The sequence below is a fragment of the Schistocerca nitens genome, chromosome 4 (genome assembly GCF_023898315.1).
Source record: "Schistocerca nitens isolate TAMUIC-IGC-003100 chromosome 4, iqSchNite1.1, whole genome shotgun sequence".
Taxonomy (NCBI): Eukaryota; Metazoa; Arthropoda; class Insecta; order Orthoptera; family Acrididae; genus Schistocerca; species Schistocerca nitens.
The window spans coordinates 846,859,268-846,883,550 of record NC_064617.1 but is presented as its reverse complement, the minus strand read 5'-3'; positions in this window follow the sequence as shown (position 1 = coordinate 846,883,550).

Sequence of the window (24,283 nt, the reverse complement as noted above, 5' to 3'; positions counted from 1 at the left end):
AAATAAAAATAGAATTCAGTGAAATAACGCAGCAGTAGGTAACTATGTTTGGGATAGAAAATAAGACAAGTTTGACAATCCGAGAGAACGAAGAAATACTAAAATAATATTAGACTGCCACCTTAATAGGACAAAAACTTTTCTTAACAAATTGGTAAGTCGCATAATTAATATTAAGTTAGCTGAATAACGTATATGCAGTCAACAGCGGATAAAAGTCAGCTCCTGATCACGCATAAATGTTCTTTGTGTCTCCTTCACTTAGCCCATCGCTTTGTTATGTTTCATTTAACGGTACCAACCAGTAATTCAACACAATTATATACCTGTGTCATTGGTTTTCGTTTTGTTTTGTGAAATCGTTCTACTTTGCGGATCAATACACACAATACTGAAGAACAGCATAGACGCCAGTGCAACGCATCCTTGCATATGCAACACAGAATGGACACTAGGAAATAAATTACATACCCAATTTGCTAATGTTTTTTTGAAACCTTGGTCATGATGAGGAAGATAGGCGGCAGGAACAATTTGAGTCCAGACCCAACAGTGCAACACATTATCGTCTTTCGTATGTTATTCAGGACATCAAGGTGTGAGCGCTGTTTTCTATACACCACGAAAGAAATATAAACAGGGAAGTAAGTTAATTAATAACAGCTGTTTTAATAAAGAATTGGTTCACAGGGTTGTATTGGAAGACTAGAGCCAGTAAAATCCGAGCAGATAATCACTAGGCCGGCTGTCCCATCCACATTTCACTGAAGTACTTCCGAAATGAGACAAGATGGAAAGACATGCAATTAGCCAGGGTGAACATATATCAGAGGCTCACGAAATGGGCAAGAATGCATGGTCGCTGAAAGTAAACAAACATCTCTTTCAACACAAAGTTGCTTTCCCCTAAAGTGGCGTATGTATGTTTTCTTTTTTCTACAGAAATTAAATCTAGCGGTAGAATTAGTGGTGGAAGACTTGGTTTCACTGCTCTGACCTTCATACCTTCTGGAATACTTAGACTTAAAATGATGGAAACGGTGCCACGGCTACTGTCGTGTTGCTGTAATCCTTGTTGACTACATTGCCCTGAAGCCTGCTGTAGGTAATCCGTGCTCTGTGCGTTACATAAGTGATTTTGGAACCGTTGCTATTGTTTTATAGTCTATGTACCTGAGAAGGTACAGGTCTCCCGTCACAAAATGTACTTCTAGTTTTCATTTCGTAGAAGAAACATGCATATGACATTAAAAAAACGTAACATTGCACTGAAAGTTATGTTTGTTTACATATTATGGCCAGTAACGCGCATTGCATATACACTTATGGACTGCGGGTTGCTGCCCATAGTGAGAGCCCGTAATGTAGGTGAATCCCTGACAAACTGCATTTTTCACATTTCGTTTCCTTTTGAAAGTATATGATGTGGCAGAGTTAGATGGGACATCCTGTGTATGGAGGAGTCAAATGAAAATGAGACAGATGGAAAAAGTAAGTAAACTCTTATTTCGAAAGTAATCACCATAACCGTTAATACATTTCTTCGACTGTGAGACAAGACGATTAGTGTCTTAACGGAAAAATGTTGGCAGTTGCCTACGGAAACATGATTGTACGCAGAGATGCACCTCTTTGTCTGAAGCAAATCCATTGGCACAAACGTCTTTCTTCAGCGCTCAAAAAATATGGAAGCAGCATGGGGAGAGACTGGGATGGTATGGAGGATGCGTAAGGGCTACCCAGCGAAGGTCCCACATGTTGCCAAACGTTTTTCGTCTATGCTGTGAGAAGTTTAGCAGGAAAGCCCTTACACATACTCCATACAATCCTGACCTCTCTATCAAACAGCATTTCTTTACAGAAGACAAGCTACATGGTAACGTAAAACAAGTGCTACAGAATCTAACATTTCAATGAATAACTCAGTAATTACAACTGATTAAGAAAGATTTGTATATATATTTTTAAAAATAATTAATTCTTAATGTATTTCATAATATTAAGTATCTAGTGACGAAACCGAAACTTTCTCTGATATAAATGCTACTAGATATTACCGTGCTCATTTTAGTAAAGGTGGAAGGACCTTTTATAAAATGTACCCAAGATGTGTGTGTAAATTCTGAGGTAGCTAAATCTAACAAAATTTTAGCTTTTCCCAAGGTTAATTGAGTGCTACGCTTATTAATCTTTACCAAACAAGTAAGAAAAGCATAATACTAACTTAGAATACCAGAGCATGACGAATACTGATACGTGATCAAATGCACTGCAACACATATCTGTCGGAAAAGAAACATTTCCATAATCTAAATGCGGCACCAACGGGAATATAGTTACGGTTTTGTGATTGGCTGCCGCCAGTTAGCTAACTATACAAGGCAGACATTTCTTCAATACAAGGCAGTGAACACCCGTATCAGTATGTGCTGTAGCCCCATGGGCACCAATGCAGTTGCTGACTCTGGCATCCAGTCCATAATACAGATGTCGGATACTGTCCTGGTATATATTAGGACACGTTTACTCTTAACGTTTCGCGCAGGTGCCATGCACGACCACAACCATAGATGGAAACATAATTAACCAAAGACACTATTAGCAAGAAACTAAGAATCTATGGTCCATAGCACGCTAACACGACAGTTCTGACGAGCACCTGCAACACAGCTACTACTGGCAACGCCAGACGCTTGACCCTCCGAAAAACATGCAATCGCAGTGAAGACGTACTGTAAGCAATACGCAAATCAGCCACACACGCCCTACACTGTGAATTGATGTATGGCCGATCACCCACTAGTGTATGACGACCTCGAACTGTTACAGGGACGCAGCAGCTGCAGCAGGCCCTACAACGAGCACCCGCAACGACAAAGGTAACGATGCACGATACCTCGCACTAACATAACCACACCTTGCATGAACTGTAGCAGCTAGCAAGCCTCTACTGCCCTTACTACCCGTCCTACTGTCGCAGAGGTTTTTCCCCTTGGCGCTTGCCTTGTCACTTTTTTCCCTCTGCCCTTCGATCGCTTTCGTCCACGTTCTGTCTCCTGATGGACCATGTAAATGAGTAATCCGAACCCAGACGCATGGACAAAATCACGGCTCGCATCCTGTGACTCCTGATTTGAAAACTAACATGTTATGCGGAGGTGACAGTAGAACTTTTGGTTTGGTCACCACGTACGTGTGAGCGTGGAGAGGCCTCATTCTAGCGAGGGAAAAAAATCAATCGTTTCGCATAATTCTTTAAGAGTTGTTGGTTGACGAGTCGTACTAGTCAATTTTCATCCCATCGTATCCCACACATGCTCGATAGGAGACAATTCCGGAGATTGTGCTGGCCAGGGAAGCTGCTGCACGTCTTGCAGAAGAGGTTGAGGTTCACTGGTAGTGTGTGAACGAGCATCATTCTGTTGGAACAACACATCAACTCCCTATTGTAAGAACGGCAAAATAACTGGTCAAACAACATCCTGTACATACCGAGCTCTGTTTGGCGTTACCTTTAGAAACACCTTGGTGAACGAGAGTCATAGCTTATCGCACCCCGGATCACATAGCCTGGGCTGGAGCAAATGTATCTGGGACGAATGCACTCTATGAAACGGCACTGACCAGGTATAAGTCGTGTGCGAAAACGACCGTCACCTGCGTCCAAGGAGAATCTGATTTCATCGTTGAAGACCACGGCACGCCATAGAATCTTCCAAGTGATCCTCTGACGGTACCAGTCGAGCTGTAAATGTCGATGCTGTGTCATGAAAGGACGACGGGCTAGAATTGTGCGTGCCCGTAGTCCCACTGCTAATAACATGTATGCAATAGTTCCTGTTGACATATTTGGGCTCACAAGCCGTCTTATCTGCCCTGTGGTAGGTGTACGATCTGCCACTACTGCCATTCCAGAACGATGATCCTGGTTGGCATCTGTGGTCTGTGGACGTCCAGAACCTCCTCTATGTGTGTGAGAATGTTCAGGTGAACAGTGATACTAGAATCGTTGCACGTCCACATTGTGTGGCAATTCTCAGAAAGGACCATCCCGACACTCGGAAGGCCGGAGTTTTCCGCCTTTCAAATTCGTTTTGTTGGCTGCAAGAAGCACGAGTGTATCTCTGTGGCATGATTCCCTGCTTGCTTCTCATATATGCACTTTACTGAGCCTTCTGGCTGTGAGCATTCCCTATTAAAGGGTAGACACAGATGGCCCTCTTGTAGCCATGCCATTGCAATATCAGCTGGTGGACGATGCTAAAACCATTATCAGTACATCCACTATCCTCCAAGTGGCATATGCCCCCATTAGATCAAAAGCGAATTCGTCTTTCTAGGCGTACAGCGTTTTTTACAGTAGTGTATGTGTGTTGTAAAAGCGAAAGGAAAACACAGACTGAAAAATTCATCTATCACTGCCGACAAAAGTGCTCTTCAATATTGCAAGAGTGAGGGCCGTGTCGAAAGATAAAATATTTGAAAAAAATACAGTATCTGAAGTAGAAAGCTGTTTAATGAATGAAATTAGTTATATTTTTTAGTTTGAAAGATACTGAAAATGTCATTCAAAAATTTCGTGGTTGAAGTTACGTGGAAAAGCAGCAACAATGATAAGTCGTAAACAGCTTCAGTACAATTGATGATTTTATTATAACAACATTTTCAACATTAGTTCACTAGAGGTGACGTTTCTGCCATTTACAAAGTCATTCATTACTTAACTGTTGTTGTCAGTAAATAATCCATGTAATAATTCCTGTTGTGATTATCGTCTTGATAATGACTGTTGATTCATGGACACAGCAGGCGCGTGCGATGTTGACAGATCCCTCTTGAGTAACAGATCTGCAACGGGCGAAGTATATCACTCAATTAACACGTGGTGTCTTCCGATGTCGTAGCGTTTGTTAACTACTTCTACTCACTGTTCGAATTTCGTACTTTCCTCTCTGATTACGACAAGAAACATTTCATGTACCTCAGTCGACATCAAAATGTTTGTGCTGTTCACACCGTACATCGTATTTACAGCAATCCTTGACTTGGCGGAGTGCAATCGGATTTTCAAAATTAATGTTCGGAATGTCAGTTGACGTTGAGAAATTGTATTCTTTCATGTTTATTCCAGCAGTATACGGTATACATCAGACTGTTTATGCTGTTCATACTGTATAAAGCAATCACTCGATTTGGATATGTGCTCAGAGTATTTTGAAGTTTGATGTTCAGGATGTCAGTACACTGTGAAGAACAATACGATACGATTAGTCCGCGCACTGCATTGAAATCACCAGGAGTATTCCATGAAAACACTCCCCAGACCTTAGCGCTACCTTAGCAGCCCTCAAACATTCTGACGATTGTTGAATGATGTTTGCGTTCTGTCCGATGGAGGAAAACTGTGATTCATGGGAAAAGGCCACCTGTCGCATTCACTGGACGTCCATTTGCGGTAAGGAATTCCAGAATTCATCGCCGAAGAATAAGTCAACATGGGTGCATGGAGGAGGCGTCTGCTGTGGAGTCCCAAACGCTGTAACGTTCGCTGTTCATCTGGGCGGTCAGTTGAACAGTTGCACGTCTATTTGCCCGTACAGTTGTCTTTCATCCCTGTCGTCTATAGTGCGTTATGCACCACAGTTTCCTCAGCGCCGGTTTTGGATAGCAACATTCTGCCGTGCACGCCATACTTTAACTACGGCGGCCCACCAACAGTTTACGGACTCAGTCGTTTCGAAACTGCTTCCACCCTTAGCCCGAAAGGCAATATTCATGCTCTTTTGGACGTCAAATAAATCTCTCTTATTCCACATAATGGTAACGATTTCACTGTTTTTTGGGTACGCCCGACACGTTTTACATAGACTCTACTGCGAGTGCTGCCACCTGTCGTCTATGAATGGTTATTGCACGTTGACATCGAATATAGGTGGTTTTCACATTAATGTGACTGGATAGTGTACCACCAAATAATATTCCAATTTAATCGCGTATTCTCCCAACTATATTGTATAACAACTATAGTTACAATTTCGTTAGTTCGTATCCTTCCTCGGGCTTCACGTTTAGTGGATATGTATCCTGCTACACTTTTTTCTGCAGTTAGAGAAGGACGACACATTTCGTTCGCAACTGCGTCCTCGGCAGACAGTCTCTCTATGATACTCGTACAGACTGTGATCACGTTTAATACCTGCTGCTGCCCGTGAATGCGGATTCGGTCATCCAGGCAGTGAATCCTGGGCAACCGGGCCTGTCGACGTGACGTCATCCCAGCCGCGCAGACCGTGCAGGCGCCCATTGTCCAGCGGCGCCCCGGTGACCGCGTCGAGTGCCGGCGCTTCCAGAGAGGGCGAAGAGGATCGCGGAGCTGCCTGCCCATTCACGGCTCCAGCGCGCTGGAATTTCTGTCCTGCAACCGCTGTTGATGGGGTTTATAATCTTCTGCTGTGGCGTCCAGCATACCAGATGGATTCTGCGAGGAATCAGGCATCATCAGCATCTTTTTTTTTTACCTGTTCATGCTAAATATAAGTTCATCACCTGTTGTAATTTATGACGGTTACTCATAGAGATTCAGTTATCACCTCTAATAAAATCAAGCTGTGACTGTGGGACTGTCTGATGGTGTTAATCCATTTACATTAACCTATTAATGATACACCATTTTCCCAACGATGGATCACTCGGCGCTTCTGGTTACAGAAGACTGATTCAGTATGGGCTGGTACTGCCAGTGGATAATTAATTCCCCCTCTTCCTCAATTGAGAATTATGATGCAATGGGCAGACCACATTAAAGGAAAAAGTTAATTAATCTTTGCCTTCTCTGCAAGTCTAAGTGGCATGACCGTACCGGATATTTCTTCTGTTAATGAAATACTATAAATATGAAGGGGGTTTTCATTCGGCTTTTATGGAATTAAAAAATATCTGCTACGCCATAATTTTCTTGGAATCGAGCTGTTTAACAATTGCGCGACCACATCATTACTAAACGGTATTCTTTACATGAAAATCTCATTTAATGTAATATTCGGACTTTGTTTCTTAATTCTGCAGGTTCAGCTTTAAAAATGGTAGTCAACAAGCTGGAGAATAATGGTACTCAAAATTTTTCAGCCAAACGAATCGATTCTGTTGTACTGAGGATTAAATTTAACATTATTTAGGTAACTTTATCGTTAGCATTTTGTGAAAAGCAGGGTTAGAATAATTAACACTATACGATCAACGTTAGGAGGGGTTATCATTAAAAGAGCATCATACACAACTCTCGTTTACTCTGGAAGACATCCAATACAGTAATAAGGTAAGATAAATCAGACATTAAACTTTTCATCTTTCCAAAAGACAGAGATATAATTTCTTTATTACTAATTATAATACTATTGTTCCTCCACCTGTCTGCATCTTATATTGCTCTACTTATGCTTCTCATGATAACACAGTGATCAAACGAAATTTTCGCATGTTATTCTACCTGGAGATTTAACTAATAAAACTAAAATGAACGTTATAAAGGCCACTCAAAATTTGTAAACAGACTGAATATGATAATCTCATTTCCAGAATTCACCTGTGGCTATCTAATTTTATTGGAGGTTTTTGCTTCATCTGTTAGGCACACTTTTCACTGAATGGTTTTAGTTGCACTGATATTACAAACTATTATCTTAAGTGTTGCAATGAGGCGTAACCTGCTATTCTGTACCAACAGAAGTGAGCATTTACATGTGAGTTTTGAGGGATATCTTTAGTTTCTGGCTAAAGCCGCAATTATAGCACGTGCTCTGATCATTTAAGGCCTTTCAATTCGGGCGTGGTCCCCCAGAAAACTGAACGAAGACCGCAGGAAAGGCTTCATAGTTAAGTTCCTTTTTCTTTCTTTTATGTGTGTGGGTGGATGCGGGGGGTGTGTTCCACAGCGTCAACATGATCCAAGTAGGCTGTGTTCTTTTTATTATCTGCTGTGCAACTGGCCAGTTTCAACGGCAGGTTATTTCATGCATCTGTAATATGTTAAAAAATGGTAAGCTACTGGCACAATATGCACTAGGATATTATGAACGTTATTCTTACATGTGCTATGTTATTAAAGGCAGAGGATCGAAACTCATACATCGATATCATGCTACATGTAATGATAGAGATTGAAGTACAAAGCCCAACTATGAAAAAACCTGTCAGTCCTTTTAATGAGGAATGCCAGTCAGGCTGTAAAGTAAAATAGTGCCGATGTAGTAACAACTATGCCATGTGGTACATTCGAAACAGTATGAGATTACATACATACTAGGCAATTTATCTTTTCCTTTTTTTTTTTGCATATAGCAATGGGCACATCGGATTCAATGAGTGCCAACTAGAAGACAGGAGTATATCGGAGCTTTTGCAATTACCCAAATATACACCGACACACAAAAAGAAGATTCAACGTAAGCTAATAAACTGTACAGGATAATTCACGAAGACATACAAATATTTTAATATGTTATTCTACAACTAAACTAAAGGAAAAAGTTCATATAAACATAGATCAGCAAATATTTTGTTACGTTGTTGAGGCTAATAAAATATTTTGCGTGAATTTAGCAACTTCGTTAGTATGAAGCCATCGAAAACCTGTATGAGGTTAAAATAAAGAATGATTCACATTTATTTTGTTGTTACTGATCTGGTGAACATAATAAAACATGTCCGAGACATGTATTTGCAGTAGCAGAGAAGCAAAGAAGTAATTTCGTAAAATATTTAATTTTTAACTACTTCGCCCAATTTGTTTTTTTTTTTTTATTGCAGACAATAGCACAAAGTTATCAACAGAAGTTGCGGAGGATTTAATTTTGGAAAAATGATGGTAACAACGCTAACTGAAACTATATGAATGAGTCAGATAATCAGCTTTTATTAATACCATAGCACACGTGAATTCATGTTAAACAGAAAAAAACAAAGCTCAGCGTTAACGAAATTCTTTCAGCTACATGTGTATGAACAGATTTTGTGGCTGGTTTCAGTTTCACAGGGTTGTTCTTAATTTCGTCTGTTGTATTCATAATGCAAGTGATGCCTCACGTGTATTGACTTCGTCCTCATAAACTATGTCTTCCATCCATCCGCATACACAAAAATACATTGGTGTTAAACCGGGAGATCTGCGTGGCCACAGACGTGTATCACCTTGACCAATTCATTTCTGGGGAAAATGTTCATTTAAATGTGTAGTAACTGCATTGATGAACTGTGGACGCGCGCCATCATGTTGAAAATACATTTGCAGTCGCGTAGCAAACATCTTCGAGCAAGCGGGGCATTTCTTCTTGACCGATTTGTAAGTACGTTTCGCCAGTTAGACGTCCTCGGAAAATGAATGGTCAAATAAAGTGTGTGTTGATTATACCACACCACACTTTTATGCTAAATCACTGCTAGAAATAGCATTGGACTGTTGCATATGGGTTTGCTTCAGACCAAACGTGTTCGTTATGTAAATTGTTTATACCATCTCGAGTAAACCGTGCCTCATCAGTAAATAAAATGTATTTGTGTAACTGCCGAAGAGTATTTAACCAGTTGCACAACTCCAAGTGAAGGGCAGGATCTGCCGGATGTAAATGATGCACTTTTTGTTTATGGTAAGGACACAGATTATTGTACTTCAATGTACGCCATACCTTAGATTGTGAAATACCTAATCGTTGGGAGATATGTCGTGTTTGTGCATAGGTTACGTTGAACAGCATCCATAATATCCTCATCATCGTCTTCACTTATCGAGCGCTCGTACTGATTAAGAACGCTAGATATAGAACCTCCCTCCCATAACATTCGAAAAACACCAATAATAGAAACAATTCACTAACGGTTGCCAGTAATGACAAACGTTTCTACATTCTTAATGGAAAGTAAACAAATTTACTTCTATAATAATCTTTGCATCTCTGAACGTTCTAGCAGTTGTTGAGAGGCTGTGGAAGGTTTAGGCTGCTTGAACCAAAGGTAGTTGCGTAGCGAAGGATTTATCTCTATGTTTAATAGCAGTGACACACAGTTTGAATAATAATGTGTTTATTTTTGTGCAGTGTGATAAAGGAAATAAATTAAATTTTACGAGTTCTTATGCGTCTCCATCAGTTAGTACCACACCATTGCATTTAACAATGAATGAAGTCACGATATACCCGGTCAACTAAAACAAGAGGAATGTAACATAATAATCATTAATTAACTCATATAATCTCCAAGGAGACGGGAGCTTATGGATTAACCAGGCGAATAACAACAAAATAAATGGAAATCGTGCTTTACTTTAACCTTGAGCAGCTTTGCGATGGCTCCATATTAGCAAAGTTGCTAAATTTCAGGCAAAATCCTTTATTAATCGTAACTCTGTAACTAAACATTTGCGGATCTACGTTTACATGCACTTGTTTCTTTAGTTTTATTTATACAATAACATATTAAAATATTTGCATATCTTCATCAAACACCCAATTAGCAACACACAATATAAACTCATTACTTAAGATAAAAAATCTGAAGAAATTCACCGGTGAATTAAATAAAGAAAAAGTTTTGATATCCTGATTCCAATATATGAGGAACTCGACGGAGGACCAATTTGAATCACAAGGATACAGAATTTACAATGGTAAAGCAGGACAGAAAGTTATGAAACAATGTTCCCAATTTGGAACAGGATTTATAGTGAACAAAAAAAAGATCCAGTAAGTGACTTTCAAGAAATATCACCAAGAATTGCAGCTCTGACTTTTAAAACAATGAAAAACCTACAATATTATAAGTGTTCATGCTCCTACAAATCAAAAATGTTTTCTAACAAGAACAACTGAAGAGGTAGATAAATTTTGGGAGCTTCTCGAACAAATTTTGGAGAGAATAAATAAATGTAAAACGATTGTTAGAAGACTTGAAATCTAGAGATATAACCGAAAAATAGAGTCCACATAACATTACAAACAGGAATGGTTAAACACGAATTGTTTTCTGCAGAGAACATCGTTATATGTAAATCAACGTTCTTCAAGAGAAAGCCAAATGAACTTAAGACACGGAAACACGAAGACCCGAGGAAGGTGAAGTGGCGGCTAGACCATGTCTGTGTAGAAAACAGTTTTCGTAAGGTTGTCTATAAAATGAAAGTATTGAGAGTAGTAGACACAGGCTCAACTCTCTACTCAGTTAAGATTAAAGTCAAAATCACTCCATCAAAGGGAGAATGGAAAAGCTAATAAAACAAGAAGGTAGGATGATCAACATCAGCTAACTAAAAACAATAAATACCAACAAATAACACAAACCATTAAAGTAACAGATGGTCCATAAGAACTGGTACAAAGTCTCAGGAAACAATCCGAGAACGTAGCTCGCTTCAACTGACGAAGGAAACGTGCTTAGTGAACTCCAAAATGTGAAAAATGCCATGAAGAAAGAAACAAGGCATGTTTAAGGTTTGAAAAACTCAAAACAGAAGAAAATTCTACCAAACTGAAAAATTAAAGGAAAAAATCCACACAAACATTAGGAGGGGTTTCCAAACATGGAGAAGCTGTGCAGAGCAGATCATTAGGCAAAAGTTGATTAAGGAATTCTACTGGAAATAGAACAAATCTCTGGCAGTAACATTTGTAACTTTTAAGAAGGAATCTGGTATTCCATCCAAAACTAATTAAATTAATAGGAATTACTCTAAACAACATTAAATCGAAAGTGAAGTTTAAAGAAGAAATTTAAAAACCATTTTTTGTAAAAACGGATGTACGACAAGGTGATTGTCAACGACACTGTGCACTGGAATACATAATGAGAGAATGCTACAGGGTTAACCCAAGAAACATATGAACTGGATGCGCTAAAAATGATATAAGACTGCACTGCTTGGAATTTGCCGATGATTTTGCTCTCCTAGCCAGCGAGGCAAATAAAGTCACTACAAGAAATAGCAAAAAAAAAAAAAACTGACCTCATAATATCGTTTGAAATAACAGAGATTATGCTAATGGGCCCACTGCTTCCAAAGAAAGTTACTGTAGGAGAACAAAAAATCGAACTTGTTGATAAATTTAAATACTTAGGTGAAATCGTAATTACAATCTAAATGCGAATCTAGAATGGCAATATAGAACAAAATACTCAACAAAGGTAATTACATTACTAAATTGACATACAGCAAAAGAAGTCTATCTACAGATGCAACATTAAAACATCATAATACGATTACAGAATCAGAAATAACTTATGCAGCTGAATCGATATTCAAAACAGCTAATACAGCAGAAAGTGGCAAAATACTGAAGACAGAAAGAACAATAATTACGACATGGACGAATAAAGAATGTCAAGTTAATGGGTGTTTGAGAATACCTTCAAATGTAACAGTATCCCAGAAATGGGACCAGTAAGGAACATGATCAGGTATCTCATTCTTTAGACATCTGGTGAGAACACCGAAAACAGAATTAGTAAGGGAATACTAGAAAAATTGTGGAGTAGTAAGAGGAACATTAAATGGATCATAAAAGTTAAGGAGAATACAAGAGAACTGCAAATTACAGCATATGACCTAAAAAACAAAACAGAAAAAACCTGAATGCTATAAGATACACAAATCAGACTACAAATGAAGATCAACAAAAGAGCTACAGGATCAGCCATTTCAAATCCAGAAAGAAAGAAAATATCAGAAAGAATGAAGAAGTATTGGACAGACAGAAGAGCAAAACACCCTTCATGTAACAATAAATTATAATAATCCGTGTATAATCACTTCACTACTGAATTGTTTTATTGGAATATTATTGAGATATATTGTTTGATAACAACATGTATCAACCCTTCTATGACTGACAAGATTGGTCCAATGAAGGACATAAAATAAAAAATAAATAAATAACTGTTATAATATAACTGGATAACCATAGTTGGATTACAACATGGGAGTACAGTTATTTCAACAATATATCACAATACAGATGTTGGAACCTACCCTTCTTATGTACAGGAGAAGGGACCTATCTAGTATTGCCTGTGTGGGGCATCTAAAACGTAATGCGAAATAGAAGTAGTAACTATCGGTTTGAGGAAAACAGCCACATTTAGCGCTCATACTTGTGAGTTTTATGATATTAGTTGGTTCACAGCTCACACATCGTGTGTCATGTTACACACACAAATGTAAAGTGAATTTCCATTTTAAAGCCTCAAAAAATATACCAGACGTCCTCATGGGGCAAATTAAACTAAAATCTATAATTTACATTAGCAAATTATTAGCAGGAGGAACAGAATAATTTAAACCAACATAAACATCGATATGTAACACACTATGTAAGAATTCTAGTACATTTTACATACATAAAGTAGCCATACTGCTTGTATCTCTTATATAGCGCTACAGCGATGTGAGACAAACAGTACATAAATCTTTCCAGCGCATAAAGTGCACGATTTTAATTTTTTGTTTGTAGGGAAGGTAAGCTATCAGATCACTGGCAATGAAAAGACAAGTATCTGAAACTAGTTACCGAACTGGAGGAAGAGGGGAGGGGTGAGCCTTAGGAGCTGTTCCAGAAAGGATAAGTACCGCTAAAATTAATGCAAATACTACACAGCTCTGTCAGATCTATAATATGGAAGATCAGCAGTAGGCTAACCCAGTTACGACTAACCCACCCGATTAAGATTATAATATTAATAAACATGAAACTATTGGCATCCAGAACTTAAAACGTTACGTGACTAATTCACAGTTCTATAGTATCTATAAAACAGGTATATTCTAGAGGAAAATCGGTGCTGTAATTCCAAGTAAAGTAATATATCTTAGTTAAGATAGTAAAATGAATATTATGAGATTACAGACCTTACAGTATTATACACGTTAGTTACTTCTTTGAAGGCTATGAACCAAATGAATGGTTGAAGAATGACAGATGCTTTAATTCCAGATAAAATTAGTCCAGCTAAATTAAAATTACAAAGCCTATAGATATAAAAATATTATACATTTCACAGTTCTGGAAGACACAAAAATTAATAATTACTTGAGAAAGAAAGGATTATAGTTACAGCTTAAGGAACGAAGCACATTTCAGATAATAAGGTTATTGAATTAAGTCAAAAAGAGTTTTGTATCACCTAGGTTCGGAGAATTCCGGAACCCTTATAGAAAATTAGAATAGAGATCATCATAAACATAACTTCCACCCTTTTTATTGCTCATGAAAACCACACATTGCATGTTGTACCACCATACAGCGAGACCTTCAGAGGTGCTGGTCCAGATTGCTGTAAACACCGGTAATTCTAAAGCCCAGTAGCACGTCCTCTTTTCTTGATGCATGCCTGTATTCATCGTGGCATACTATCCACAAGTTCATCAAGTCACTGTTGGTGCAGATTGCCCACTCCCCAACAGCGATTCGGCGAAGATACCTCAGAGTAGTTGGTGGGTCACGTCATCCATAAACAGCCCTTTTCAATCCATCCCAGGTATGTTCGATAGCATTCATGTCTGGGGAACATGCTGGTCACTCTAGTCGAGCGATTTCGTTATCGTAAAGAAAGTCATTCACAAGATGTGCACGCTGGGGGCGCGAATTGTCGTCCATGAAGACGAATGCCTCGCCAATATGTTGCCGATATGGTTGCACTATCGATCGGAGGATGGCATTCACGTCTCGTACAGCCGTTACGGCGCCTTGCATGACCATAAGCGGCGTACGTAGACCCCACGTAATGACACCTCAAAACAGCAGGGTACCTCCACCTTGCTACACTCCCTGGACAGTGTGTCTAAGGCGTTCAGCCTGACCGGGTTGCCTCCAAACACGTCTCTGACGATTGTCTGGTTGAAGGCATATGCGACACTCATCGGTGAAGAAAACGTGTGGCCAATCCCCAGCGGTCCAGTCGGCACGTTTTTGGCCCATCCCTGCTGCGCTGCATGGTGTCGTGGGTGCAAAGATGGACCTCGCCATTGACGTCGAGACTAAAGTTGCACATTCTGCAGCCTATTGCGCACAGTTTGAGCCCTAACACGACGTCCAGTAGCTGCACGAAAAGCATTATTCAACATGGTGGCATTGCTGTCAGGATTTCTCTGAGCCATAATCCGTAGGTAGCGGTCATCCACTGGAGTAGTAGCCCTTGAGCGGCCTGAGCGAAGCATATCATCGACAGTTTCTGTCTCTCTCTGTATCTCCTCCATGTCCGAAAAACATCGCTGTGGTTCACTTCGAGACGCCTGGACACTTCCCTTGTTGAGAGCCGTTCCTGGCATAAAGTAACAATGTGGACGCGATGGAACCCATTATTGATCGTCTAGGCATGGCTGAACTCCAGACAACAAGAACCGTCCGTGTACCTCCTTCCTGGTATAATGCCTGGAACTGATCCTCTGTCGGAACCCCTCCGTCAAATAGGCGCTGCTCATGCATGGTTGTTTACATCTTTGGGCAGATTTAGTGACATCTCTGAACAGTCAAAGGGACTGTGTCTGTGATACAATATCCCAGTCAAAGTATATCTCCAGGAGTTCTGGGAACCAGGGTGATGCAAAACCTTTTTTTCGTGATTGTATACAGGGTGGTCCATTGATCGTGACCGGGCCAAATATATCAGGAAATAAGCGTCAAACGAAAAAAACTACAAAGTACGAAGCTTGTCTAGCTTGAAGGGGGAAACCAGATGGCGCTATGCATGGCCCGCTAGATGGCGCTGCCATAGGTCAAACGGAAATCAACTGCGTTTGTTTAAAGAGGAACCCCCACTTTTTATTACATATTCGTGTAGTACGTTAAAATATACGAATGTTTTAGTTGGATCACTTTTTACGCTTTGTGACAGATGGCGCTGTAGTAATCACAAACATATGGCTCACAATTTTAGACGAACAGTTGGTAGCAGGTAGGTTTTTTAAATTAAAATACAGAATGTAGGTACGTTTGAACATTTTGTTTCGGTTATTGCAATGTGATACATGTACCTTTGTGAACTTATCATTTCTGAGAACACATGCTGTTACAGCGTGATTACCTGTAAATACTACGTTAATGCAATAAATGCTCAAAATTATGTCTGTCAACTTAAATGCAATTGGCAGTACGAGTAACGACATTCCTCTCAACAGCGAGTAGTTACCCTTCCGTAATGTTCGCACATGCATTGACAATGAGCTGACGCATGTTGTCAGGCGTTGTCGGTGGATCACGATAGTAAATATCCTTCAACTTTCCCCACAGAAAGAAATCCGGGGACGTCAGATCCGGTGAACTTGCGGGCCATGGTGTGGTGCTTCGACGGAATATGCTATTCAATACCGCTTCAACCGCACGCGAGCTATGTGCCGATCATCCATCATGTTGGAAGTACATCGCCATTCTGTGATGCAGTGAAACATCTTGTAGTAACATCGGTAGAACATTACGTAGGAAATCAACATACATTGCACCATTTAGATTGCCATCGATAAAATGAGGGCCAATTATCCTTCGTCCTATAATGCAGCACCATACATTAACCCGCCAAGATCGCTGATGTTCCACTTGTCGCAGCCATCGTGGATTTTGCCCAACAGAGCATATTGTGCCGGTTTACGTTACCGCTGTTGGTGAATGACTCTTCGTCGCTAAATAGAACGCGTGCAAAAGATCTGTCATCTTCCCGTAATTTCTCTGGTGCCCAGTGTCAGAACTGTACACGACGTTCAAAGTCATAGCCATGCAATTCCTGGTGCATAGAAATATGGTACAGGTGCAATCGATGTTTATGTAGCATTCTCAGCACCGAAGTTTTTGAGATTCCAGATTCTCGCGCAATTTGTCTGCTACCGATGTGCAGATTAGCCGCAACACCAGCTAAAACACCTACTTGGGCATCATCATTTGTTGCAGGTCGTGGTTGCCGTTTCACATGTGGCTGAACACTTCCTATCTCCTTAAATAACCGAACTATCCGGCGAACGGTCCGGACACTTGGATGATGTCGTCCAGGATACCGAGCAGCATACCTATCACACGCCCGTTGGGCATTTTGATCACTGTAGCCATATATCAGCACAATATCGACCTTTTCCTCAATTGGTAAACGGTCCATTTTAACACGAGTAATGTATCACAAAGCAAATACCATCCGCACTGGCGGAATGTTACGCGATACCACGTACTTATAAGTTTCTGACTATTACAGCGCCATGTATTACAATGCGAAAAAAGTGGCCCAACTAAACCATTCATATTTCTTTACGTACTACACGAATATGTAATAAAAACGGGGCATCCTATTAAAAAAAACCGCAGTTGATATCCGTTTGACCTCAGGCGGGTCAACCATAACGCCATCTGGTTTCCCCCTTCAAGCCAGACGAGTTTCGTTCTTTGTAGTTTTTTCGTTTGATGCTTACTTCGTGAGATATTTGGCCCGGTCACTATCAATGGACCACCCTGTATATATTGTAGGACTGGTTTATGAGGCTACGCTGCACGCTTAGAATAGCTACAAAAATGCAGAATTTCTACCCGAGGGCAGTTTCTATTAGTTAACTACAACGCGGTTAGAAGTTTCATCCATAATCTTCAGGTGGTGCCTCCTTAAACTGCACTGATTTGCGTTGTTTGCGAGCAAATTGTTAAGTTATCGTGGGTGGACGAATAGTATAGTTTAAGTCGGCTGACAATTTTATCTGCGTCGAAAAGTTTCGTCTAAAGCTATCTTTGTTTCTGCCAGTGTACACAAAAATTACTGTTGTTTAGTATTTTTCCAAAAAAAATTAAGTCTAGTATGAGCTACTTCAAGTTATTCAATGTCATATTCAAGGGGCCATGACAAAGCAGATTCACTTAATGAAACAAAAATTTGCTGGTGGGTTTGCAGTGTGCTTGAGACGTGTTGGACATAATGCCCCTCTGTATCCGTCGGGATGGATGCAAGTATCGTGCAGCTGTAGACACGATACTGACTAGGTGTGTATTCAGCACATCCTGACTTAACCTGCTTTCATATAAGGTGATAATCGGTGATTGACACGTTGGTCATTAATGAACATCTTTTACATATTGTGTTTAATAATACCTTAATGAAAATATAAAATTGTAGGTAATTAAGCTTCTACAAAGTACTTGCGTTAGTTCTGAATCTTCACTCTATGTCTCACTCTGGAGTCGGACCTCTGTAGGCAGGGGTGCGTGTGTGGTGACAATATTTTGAATTCTATAGTGGCAGCCACGCCTCTCCTTGTGTGCTCTGGACAGTTTAGGTAGCGTCGGCTGCTAGGACGGTGCTCGGTGATGCTACTTGAGGACTCCAGCATGGCAGCTAAGTCAAAGCCACGGCCAGTTGTGACAGCAGCGCTTCCCAGTGGAGTGACCCGCCAGCCGATGGCCCCACTGCTCTTTGCTCCGTGGTGACGGAGGCGGTTGTGTTCGGGTCTTGACCCCTACCTATTGGGCAGGCAGTGGACAGCAGCTGGCGTTGTAACGCAAGTCCCTCCCCGGGCCTCAGAGTACACAGCAGCAGTCCTGGACAGCAGGCCGGTGGGGTTGTAGCAACAAGACCAGTGAAGGGCCAACTGTGGCGGCAGAAGCAGCCTAGTTTCGAACCGCAGGCTTCAGCTGGCACTGCCCTATTGTCTCGCGGTCCGGCGGTGCTCCGGTGTCGTGGAGCGGCTGACCAATTCCTTGAATCGAATCATGTCCTGTCCTCAAATTCAGCCTCGTTTGTACTCCAATTTATACTGCTCATTTCTCTCTCTAGAACCTGGTGTCTAGGCACGTCGCCCATAACATAGGGACTCGCTTGAGTGTGGTGGCAATGACCCGATTACTACACCGTTCCTTGCTGCGCGGGAAATTTTAGCACTGTGCTCAGCTGCCCTCGCTTCGCAGATCACTTGCGCACCTGACACTGTGCCCCTCATGTCGACATAGTGTGGCCGACAGCCAGCGTTGCTACCACAGTACTCCGTGGCAGCCTCAATGCTACTTTCAGTCACTTCCACTAAAGATTTAATACTTTTACATAAAATGCTGGTTAGTGCCACATCACAGACTGCACTGAACACACAACTGTAGTACGTAAGAACGTGTCAGTGCCACTTCATTCACTACAGATATACAAATATTCCCTCCACAGCTTTTAAAAAAAAATGTACTCCTCATACGTGATTTTGGTAATCCTACTATTGAAGAATTTTCGTATCAGACCTCGCACTGGATGGAATTTTCCATGATTAATTGTGTACGATATATTTGTGAAGTTCACTATTTCGGTCATATCACTCTTACCTACGAAAAATCGTCATAAAAACGTGCTGACAAGCGTAGAGAGCACTATGGGACTCAACTGCTGAGGTCATTAGTCCCCTAGAACTTAGAACTAGTTAAACCTAACTAACCTAAGGACATCACAAACATCCATGCCCGAGGCAGGATTCGAACCTGCGACCGTAGCGGTCTTGCGGTTCCAGACTGCAGCGCCTTTAACCGCACGGCCACTTCGGCCGGCCGTAGAGAATGTCATATACTGTGTTTATTCTATCTTCCTCTCAAACATTGGACTCCCTCTTACATGCCTTCAGCTCATACGCTATTTGAACAGCACAGCAGAAACATTCGTTCTCAAGAAAGTATAATCCTTTTTATACCAATAAATAACACAGATAATTAAAAACCATTTCCCGTATCATGGACTCACCTTTGAAGCAATCTTCCTGAAAAATCACAGAAATTAAATTAGTTTCGAACTCCAAAAGGCATCTAAGGTCTACCTTCCCTCACAGTAGCTGTTCCTTCCAATCCCGTTACCTCCCACCGCCATTCCCTCGCCCTTGCCTAAATAATTCTCCACTGAATGTCTATTCCTTCTTAACAAATGTTGTCAGTTCGACATTCTCATGTCCCATCATACTTTACGCTTCTGAAGATACTAAATAAGTCATCAAATGTGTTAAACTTACGTATATTATTTATATTCTTAATGCCCTTTATTATTATTGTTAATGGCATTTATTATTTTAACAGAATCTTCCGTCGATTCTTGGTAGAACAACAATAAATGAAAAGCACCAGTTTGCTTTTGTTGTACAGTATTAATTTTTATTATGTTAATCGGTAAACACAACAAAAATTAATACTGTAGAACAAAAGAAAACTGGTGCTTTTCATTTAATACATTTATTATTATTATTATTAGTATTATTCAATTTTGTTATTTGTATTGCTAATTACAGTTCCATTGGAACTACTGACGGCCTTGGGAGAGCCAGTCCTGACAAAACTGTACCATCTGGTGAGCAAGATGTATGAGCCAGCGAAATACCCTCAGACTTCAAGAAGAATATAATAATTGCAATCCCAAAGAAAGCATGTGTTGACACATGTGAAAATTACAGAACTATCAGTTTAATAAGTCACAGCTGCAAAATACTAACGCGAATTCTTTACAGACCAATGGAAAAACTGGTAGAAGCCGACCTCGGTGAAGATCAGTTTGGATTCGGCAGAAATGTTGGAACACGTGAGGCAATACTGACCCTACGACTTATCATAGAAAATAGATTAAGGAAAGGCAAACCTACATTTCTAGCATTTGTAGACTTACAGAATGCTTTTGACAATGTTGACTGGAATACTCTCTTTCAAATTCTAAAGGTGGCAGAGGTGAAATACAGGGAGCGAAAGGCTATTTATAATTTGTACAGAAACCAGACGGCAGTCATAAGAGTCGAGGGGCATGAAAGGGAAGCACTGGTTGGGAAGGGAGTGAGACAGGGTTGTAGCCTGTCCCCGATGTTATTCAATCTGTATATTGAGCACGCATTAAAGGAATCAAAAGAAAAATTCGGAGTAGGTATTAAAGTCCATGGAGAAGAAATAAAAACGCTGAGGTTCGCCGATGACATTGTAATTCTGTCAGAGAAAGCAAAGGACTTGGAAGAGCAGTTGAACGGAATGGACAGTGTCTTGAAAGGAGGATGTAAGATGAACATCAACAAAAGCAACACGAGGATAATGGAATGTAGTCGAATTAACTCGGGTGATGCTGAGGGAATTAGATTAGGAAATGAGACACTTAAAGTAGTAAAGGAGTTTTGTTATTTGGGGAGCAAAATAACTGATGATGGTCGAAGTAGAGAGGATATAAAATGTAGACTGGCAATGAGAAGGAAAGCGTTTCTGAAGAAGAGAAATTTGTTAACATCGAGTATAGATTTAAGTGTCAGGAAGTCGTTTCTGAAAGTATTTGTATGGACTGTAGCCATGTATGGAAGTGAAACATGGACGATAAATAGTTTAGACAAGAAGAGAATAGAAGCTTTCGAAAGGTGGTGCTACACAAGAATGCTGAAGATTAGATGGGTAGATCACATAACTAATGAGGAGGTATTGAATAGAATTGTTGAGAAGAGGAGTTTGTGGCACAACTTGACAAGAAGAAGGGACCGGTTGGTAGGACATGTTCTGAGGCATCAAGGGATCACAAATTTAGCATTTGAGGGCAGCTTGGAGGGTAAAAATTGTAGAGGGAGACCAAGAGATGAATACACTAAGCAGATTCAGAAGGATGTAGGTTGCAGTAAGTACTGGGAGATGAAGAAGCTTGCACAGGATAGAGTAGCATGGAGAGCTGCAACAAACGAGTCTCAGGACTGAAGACAACAACAACAACAACAACAACAGCCATTATAGTTGCTCTCGTAATAATTTCTTAGATATGCTAAAGAGCTTTAAAGCACTAATCTTGTCATTTTAAATAAAAAATAAATAAGTGAATAAAGATTCAAATGTCGACAGGTTGTAAGGAACATCGTTTAAACCATTTAGCACGTAAAAGACAGTTGTTGGATAAATAATAGTAAAACATTTACGTTATTTTTACTTTGCAGTTAGATTCTGTCATTTTACTCATGTGATTATTACCTGGGATAAAACTCACTACATATTCCTAATTATAACAGTTATATTATATAAAAGGGTCACAAAATTTGTTTGCAATAGCAATTCAAAACTTAATTTCTTGCTCACTGGACTAATTCAATATTAGAAACATTAAATTAAAACCTACTGTATTAAATTTTAAAAGGAACCAACAATTTAACTAATTTAACTGTTTTCTGGCAGTTAATTGGAAATGAATTTCTTATAATTTCTAACTTATTTACAGGGTCTTGGGGTTGACGTTGTCGCGGCTAGGCATGCAGTATTCAGGCGTTGAATTGTCATTTTGAGCGAAAAATTGTTTCCTATATCATTCAGAAAAAATGTTTTAATAGATTCCTTAAGATTAGATAGAGCACTAGCCGTTCTTCAGAAGTTTTGCTGCCAGTTTTTTTTATATATCAAAGATGGTTCAAATGGCTCTGAGCACTATGGGACTTAACGTCTGTGGTCATCAGTCCCCTAGAACTTAGAACTACTTACACCTAACTAACCTAAAGAGATCACACACATCCACGCCAGAGGCAGGATGAACCTGTGACCATAGCGGTCACGCGGTTCCAGACTGTAGCGCCTAGAACCGCACGGCCACTCAGGTCGGCTTTTATATATATATATAAAAGTATCTTCATTTTGAATAGAATATTGGGAAGTTTTATATTTATATTCAGGACCATATAGCTAAAGATAAACGTGTGCATATGAGTAAATTGCAATCTCCACTTGTGGAATAAGTATTGTCAATAATGTAAGCACACTCCTTATTTAAAGCTGAATGAGAAGGAAGACTGTAATTTTCCACAAAAGATCCACATTTCCCCCTTCTCCTTCTGCTTTGTTGTCTTTTGGAACTAATTCCTTCATTTCGGTAACTCAGTCATTGTGAGTCAACCGATTGGCATGTGAATGGTGTTGGAAACCACGATCGTTGCATTTGTGTGAGGCATCTATGCGAGGGACAGGGAAGTTCGGTCAAGACCCTGTGACAAAGAAGTGCTCTTTTAACATACAGGGTATTAAAAAAACCCAATGGCCGCTTGAACCTTTGCTGGATTGTATCGTGTCCATAGAAAAACCGCTTCCTGATTCAACTAAACTAATTTCACTACACAATTACACGTAATACCATAAAAGTCTTGGCCAGTGTATTATGAAGAGTCAATAACACACAGGTGACTTTTTTCCAACGGCAGTTCTGAACAACACAGTCTTCGTATATCTGCACTTGGATACGTCTATGATGTGAAGTATTCTGCGGTAATATTAATGGCCCACAGATATTTCCTACACTAAGCAACGGCCACGTACGATATGGAATATAAGCTTTTACGAAATTAATAAATTCAGCACTACTATCAGAATTTTGCAATGCCTCGGAGAAAGAATTACTACTTGTAATTTCCGCACAACTGACGATCCATAATCATTATAATAGTGTCTGCTATTGCAATAACAACATGGAATCAGGTAACATACATCCAGAGCTAAATCATTACTGTTATCAGAACAATATACGTAAGATTTTGTTTCCTTTCGGAAATTTAATGTATAAATAACAGCAAATTCATTACACAGGCAGCATTGACTAGGATAAGCTCATGTCTAAAAGTGTCTGCTATTTACGCTTATAATACGATCAGCAACACAGTAGCTACTGTCGCAGGAGGCGACCCGCGAATTGTAATAGAGAACGTTCAGTCCACCGTGAAATTGGGCAATATAAGAAAGGGAGAATAAAGTGTCTCCGCTGGCACTCGGTTTATCTCGAACAGATGTTTCATCTTCTCCATTGCTTATCCAGCCTCTGTTTAAATCCTATGCTTTTACCTCCTGGCCTGACACTCTGCATTGGTTAAGCAACAGGTAAATTGTCCTTCTGACTTGACAATATTGATCGTAAACGCTATATATTTTCATCAGCTTTCAGTGAAGGCTGTATCAGAAATGCTACCTTAGCCTTTAATCAATGTGATTTAAGTATTTATTATGGTAAGAAAGGGAATTACTATGTCAAAACTGTAAGTTCCTTTAATCTTAATGCAGAGGCGGTGCCAGTTCAGTAAAATAAATGATATTGTATTTATATTATGACAATAATTGACAGGCTCTGAAGCATGAAAAACAGTGTTAATTGTTGCATAAATAGAGGAGATTTACGTACTATTCCACGCAGCTACCTTCGGTATACTGTAGTTTTGGACAATAATATGCTGTGTTGGTAAAGAGGGCAGAATGTGTTGATTCTTAAAAATAGAAGCAACTGAAAATGAAACACAAAATACCCTTGTAAATTCATTAATCGGTGGTGCAGTGAGTAGCTTGAA